Source organism: Orycteropus afer, unplaced genomic scaffold (genome assembly GCF_000298275.1).
Source record: "Orycteropus afer afer isolate SDZICR_OR568_19922 unplaced genomic scaffold, OryAfe1.0 scaffold00420, whole genome shotgun sequence".
Classification (NCBI taxonomy): domain Eukaryota; kingdom Metazoa; phylum Chordata; class Mammalia; order Tubulidentata; family Orycteropodidae; genus Orycteropus; species Orycteropus afer.
The window spans coordinates 1,609,332-1,615,472 of record NW_006922007.1 but is presented as its reverse complement, the minus strand read 5'-3'; the positions used below and the strand labels follow the sequence as shown (position 1 = coordinate 1,615,472).

At 39.5% G+C, this 6,141-nt stretch overlaps 1 protein-coding gene and 1 non-coding gene across 2 annotated transcripts in view; one reads left to right on the top strand and one right to left on the bottom strand.

Moving 5' to 3' along the window:
- Positions 1–6,141, bottom strand: part of SFI1 (SFI1 centrin binding protein) — a 120,328-nt gene that overhangs the window by 112,884 nt on the left and 1,303 nt on the right. The gene's annotated exons all lie outside the window — the stretch shown is intronic.
- LOC122151383 lies at positions 1,952–2,058 on the top strand. Its single transcript, XR_006164126.1, has one exon. It is a non-coding gene; the product is annotated as a U6 spliceosomal RNA (small nuclear RNA).

The following is a 6,141-nucleotide window of genomic DNA, read 5'->3' as shown; positions in this document are numbered from 1 at the left end:
AAGGTTTTTTCTGTGTTTTCTTTGGTCTGTCTCTCAATCCTTTGAAGATACCTAAAGATAATTCTCTTTTGAATTCCTTATCACTGCTTCTTCCTCAGGGATGTGTTCTGGGTCTGTATCCTGCTCCCTTGTTTCTACCACTTTATCCTGCTTCTTTGTGTAGGCTGTGATAGTCTGTTGTCTCCAAGGCCTCGTGGCGTTGTTGTATTTAGATCTCTGTTAACTGTTTGTGAAGAGCAGTCAAGGGTGATTCAGGCTCTTCTTGGTGGTTTTTTATTGTTGGCCCATTGGTGGAGAAGGAGGTAGTGGCTCTCGCTCAGTAAGTGAAGTTGCAGGAGGTGTGGGTGTAGTTGTGTCTTATAGGGACTGTTGTTGTCTCCCACTCAATTAGACCCAAATTACAACTGAATAACATTCAAAAAACTAAAAGCACAGGGACAAAAAACTAAAAGCACAGGGATAAAAGCCATGTAATCACACAGGAACAATAACCAAAAAAAGAAAAAAGGGAAAGAAAGAAGAAAAAACAAGAAAACCTGCAGTATCTGGTGATAGGGCATTAAGAGAAAAAAAGTAGAGAAGGAGAATAATGAAGGGAAAAAAATGGGGAAAATGCAAAAAGAAAAACAAGGAACAGGGTTAACCATGAGAAAAAAGGGGAAAAAAAAACTCAAAAAAAAAATTTCAACCATGAACAGGGCAAAGAAAAAATGCTGAAAACTAGGACCTGGGAGGGGAAGATTAAGAATAATAGTAAAAAGGACAAAAATATTATTAATAATAGTTGTTTTAAAACAGACAAATACAAGCAAACTAATCAGCAGAAAAAAAAAGCGAAAAAGAAAAAAATAAAAATAAAAAAAGAGCGAAAAAAAGAAATCAATAAAGTAACAGTTCATTTCTCATCAGAAACCATGGAGGCCAGAGGCAATGGAACGACATATTTAAAGTGTTAAAAGAAAAATATTATCAATCAAGAATTCTATATCCAGTAAAACTACATTTCAAAACTGAAGGAAAAATTAAGAAATTCCCAAATGAGCAAAAGTTGAGGAGTTCATTACTACTAAATGTGCCCTATAAGAAACGGTAAATGGGGGCCTTCAGATGGAAATGAAAGGAGACACTGGACAATAACTCAGCTACACGAAGAAATAAAGGTTCTCTGATAAAGGTAACTGTATTGTTTTTGGACTATAACTTCCCTTTTTATTCCTGATATGATTTAAAATACAAATACACAAAAATTGATTATAAACTCATGTTACCAGACATACAAAGTATAAAGATATAATTTGTGACAACATAAAGTGTAAAAAACTGTATAGGACTAGAATTTTTGTATGCTATTGAAGTTAAGCTGTTATCAACGCAAAGTAGACTGTTATAAATCCTGGGTATCAAATTTAATCTCCATGGTAACCACAAAGAAAATATCTGAAAATGAAAAGGGAACCAAAATGGTTCACTACAAAAAATTTTACACAAAGGCGGTAATAATTAAGGAAATGAGTGGCCAAAAAAGCACAAGACATACAGGAAAAGAACAGCAAAATGGCAGAAATAAGTTCTTCCCAATCTGTAGCTACTTTAAATGTAAACAGATTAAACTCTCCAACCAAAAGGCAAATAATACTGACAAAAGAATACAAGTCATGATTTAATTACATGCTGTCTACAAAATTCCCACTTTCATCCAAAGACACATGTAAGTTGAAATAAAATTATTTCAACTTTTAACTTTATCAAAAGGCATTAAAAAGACCTAAATTAATGGAGAGACATACTAGGCTAATGGTACTGGTGAACTCAGTATTATAAAAATGTCAGTATTTCCCTATCTGATATATAGATTCCAAATAATATCAATTAAAACCCCAACAGTTTTTACTCTAGAGCAGAGTAGAACTGATACATTGACTCTGGAGCTCATATAAAATTGCGTAGGCTTGTGCTTGCTTCAGCAGCACACACACTAAAACTGGAACAACACAGAGAAGATCAGCACGGCCCCTGCACCAGGATGACGCACAAATTCATGAAGCGTTCCTCATTTTGGGGAGGAAGTGGGAAGAGAGCTATTACGTTGTGGGGAATCGCAGTCAATGTCATGAAACAAAACATGTACGAACTGCTGTCTGGAAAATTGCTCTGTAAACTTTTACCCAAATCACACTAAATTTTTTTTTAATAATTGCATAGGACTGAGAATAGCTTAGATATTTTTAAAGGAGAATAAGATAAAAGGACTTGTTCTAAGATATTGCAAATCTTATTATAAACCTATGTACTCAAGACATCATGATTCTGCAGCAGGGATAAACTGACTACAGGAACAAAAACGAAAGTCTTACAGAGACTTGGGCTTGAATGGACACTTGATTAACGATAAAAGTGGAACTGCAGAGCAGTTTTTCAATTACCTGTGCTGGAACAATTGGATATTTACATGGAAAAAAGAAAGTGGATTCGTAACTCAGACAACAAAAAAATATGAATCATAAAATAATAAAGATTTTGAAGATATGATAGAATATCTTCCTGACTTCAGAGAAGGAGAGGGTTTCTTAAACCTAACAGAAAAGGTATTAATTATAAAGGATAAAAATAAATTTTACTGAATGTGGTAGTTAAGGTTGTGTATCAACTTGACTAGGCCTGGTTGAGTGGCTGGGCACCTAGATATAGTTATTCCCCATGGTGAGATTGGTAATTAACTCCACGGTGGAAGCTACTGGAGCAGCTAAGTAGCTGCTTTAGGGATATGGGCTGCTTCTAGTATATAAGAAGCAACTTTGAGGAAGGTCTCCAGCTGATGGCATGCTTGAACCCATCATGCAGCCGAGTCATTGTTCAGCAGCCTGCCATGCTGCCCAGACAATCTCAGGACTTTCAATAGAATTTATGGCCTGTCAAGTGGTTTGGTAATATTGGGACTGTGCCTTTTCATTTGTCAACCTTGGGTCTGTCAGCCTCAGCAGCCAGCACCTGCCTGAGTGAAGAGAGATGCCTCTAGTTTCAGTGGGCCAGGAGCAAGAGGCAGAGCTTAAGCCCAAGGTCAAGGGGCTTTCACCCAGGCCCTAGAGCCAGGTGGAACTCAAACTTCTAACCTCCAAAATTTTAAGAGAATAAAGCCATCCCATTTGTGGTGACACTAGGTAACCAAAACAGAATATGGTACCGAGAGAGTGGGGTGCTGCTCTGATACATACCTAAAATGTAGAAACAGGAGTACAGTGCATCATTGACCTGAGATCCTGGCATGCAGCATGAGAGACAGAAGTAGCAGAGAGACCGGCATGAGAGAGCAACAGCCTTACCAGCCCACAGAGGAGAAAGCCAGATGCTAATAGGTAGGTGGCTTCCTGGCAAAGTGGGTTGCCTTTGGGCATTAATTGGTAGAAGAAACCGGCATGAAATGGAGTAGCAGGTTGGCCAGCCCACAGAGCAAGAAAGCCAAGTGTCCTTTGGGCAAGAAGATTCCTGGAGGAGTGGGTTGACCCTGAGTATTAATGTGCAGAATCGGGGACCAAGGAAACTGGAAACAGAGGGGCCTCAGCCCTTGCCTTACTCTCCTCCTTCACTCCAATCTTCTGCCAAGGATCCCCTTTGGTCAAACCCAAATGGAAGCCAGAGGAATGGAGAAGAGTGGAGATTAGATCTGGAGGAGTAAACCAAAGAAGATATCCAGCACAAAGAGGCTCATGTACATTGGAAAGATTGTGAATTGAGAAAAGAAACACAAGAACCAGAGCCTAGAATTGGGGTCTCCACGCTGTCAGGTCATCTGACTTCTCTCATTCGCTGACCTGCTTACCTCTCATATCAGGGTCCCCCTGCTGACGCTGCATGATGGAGACCAAAACTACAGCCAACCTGGTCATAGCAACCACAGCATTAGGAGGCCTCTCTCTTTAAATGGTTCTGTCTCAGTTTTAAAAGAAAACCCTCTGATTGGTTCTGTGAGGTCCCATGTCCACGCCTGAACGAATCACTGTGTCCAGAGCAGGGGGTAACTCCCATGCCCACCCCTGAACCAATCACTGTGTCTAGAACAGGGTGTAACTCAAGCTGTGAATCCTACACTTACTCTTATGGGACTGAGACTTGTTAGCCGACAGAGGTAACACCTTAGTCTCTTTCTTATAAATTCCTTTCTTTTGACTAGGATAGTCAGAGCTGCATTCTGCTATTTGGAATCAGAGGCACTGTGATGGCTGCGGTGGCTAAGTGCTCATCTGCTAACTGAAAGGGCAGTTTGATACCACCAGCCACTCCATGGGACAAAGATGTGGCAGTCTGCTTCCATGGGGCAGTTCTACTCTGTCCTGTGGGACCGTTATGAGTCACAGTCAAGTCAACAGCAATGAGTTTGGTGTTTTGATATCAAAAGAACCTTAATACCAACTGAAAGGGATCATGATCAACCATCTGGACAGGAAGAATGAGCCAGTCACACCTTTTACTGTTCTTAGTTTTCTTTCTCAAAAAATAACTTTTAAAACAATGTAATTTACAAAGAATATTTTCATCTAGTGTTGACCTGGGAGCTCTGATGGCATAGTGGCTAAGCCATCCGACCGCTAACTAGAAGGCTGGCAGTTCAAACCCACCAGCCACTCCTCGGAAGGAAGATTGGGCAATCTACTTCTGTAGTGATACCACCTTAGAAACCCAAGGAGGGGCTGCTATGAGTTGGATCTGACTCAAAAGCAGTGAGTTTGGTTTTGAGTTAGTGTTGACTTAAGGAGGAGAAGCAAGAGAACAGGAACTATATTAATAAGTATAGTTATTATAGAATTTATACCAATAAGTATAGTTACTATAGAATACAAGTCAACTACTGCTTGGTTTATATTCAGAAGAATTGAAAGAAGAGACTCAAAAAGATACATGTACACCAATGTTCACAGCAACACTGTTTACTATAGCCAACAGATAGAAACAACCCAAGTGTCCATCAACAGATGAGTGGATAAATATGTAGTATATTGATACAATGGAATATTATTTAGCCATAAAGAGAAATGAAGTTCTGATATATGCTACAATATGGATGAACTCTGAAAGCACTATGCTGAGGGAGTAAGTCAGACACAAAATGACAAGCACTGTACAACCCCACCTATATGAAACTCTTAGAACAGGCATAGAAACAAAAGTTGGTTAGTATTTAGCAGGGACTGGGGAGAGAGGAAAATGGGGGATTGTTACTGAAGGGATACTGAGTCTCTGTTTAGAGGCATGAAAAGTGTTTGACAATGAAGAGTGGTGATGGTTGCACAATAGAGAAATATAATTAAATAACAGAACTGCACATTTAAAAATGGCTAAAATGGTCATTTTTTTGTTATATATATTTTACAACAATTAAAATATTAATTACTAAAATGATACATATTTTATCATCACTCTGGAAAGCAAAACTCCTAATTCTCAACATCCATACCTTTAGGGTTTTCAGAATCTTAATTAACTTTTATTTTGTAATATTAAACTTCATATCCCCCTGACCCAAACCCACTGCCATCGAGTCGATTCCGACTCATAGCAACCTCCACTGGGTTTCCCAGGGCCACAAATCTTTACAGAAGTAGATTGCCTCACTTTCCTTTCAATACGCTCCTGACAGTAATAAGGCTGTAATACAATGCTACAAAGTGAATGAACCCCGAAAACATTATACTAAGTCAGACACAAAAGAACAAACATGGCATGAACTCACTTACGTGAAATAACTAGGATAGGAAAATTCATAGAGACTGTGATGGTTATGTTTTTATGTCAACTTAGCTAGGCCTGGTTGAGTGGCTAGCCAGTTGGATGTAGTATTCCCCATGATGAGACTGGTAATCAACTACATGGTAGAATCTACTGGGAGCAGCTGAGTAGCTGCTTTTGAGTATGTGGTCTGCTTCCTGTATTTAAGGAGAAGCTTTGAGAATGGTCTCCAGCTTATGGCATGCTTGGACCCTGCATGTAGCTGTATCGTTGCTCAGCAAGCAGCCTGCCATGCTCTGCCAACCTTGGGACTTAAAATGGACTTAAGTTAACGGCCTGCTGTGTGGTTTGGTAACATCGGGACTGTGCCTTTTTACTTGTCAACCTTGGGGTTTCTCAGCCTCAGCAGCCAGCAGCTGT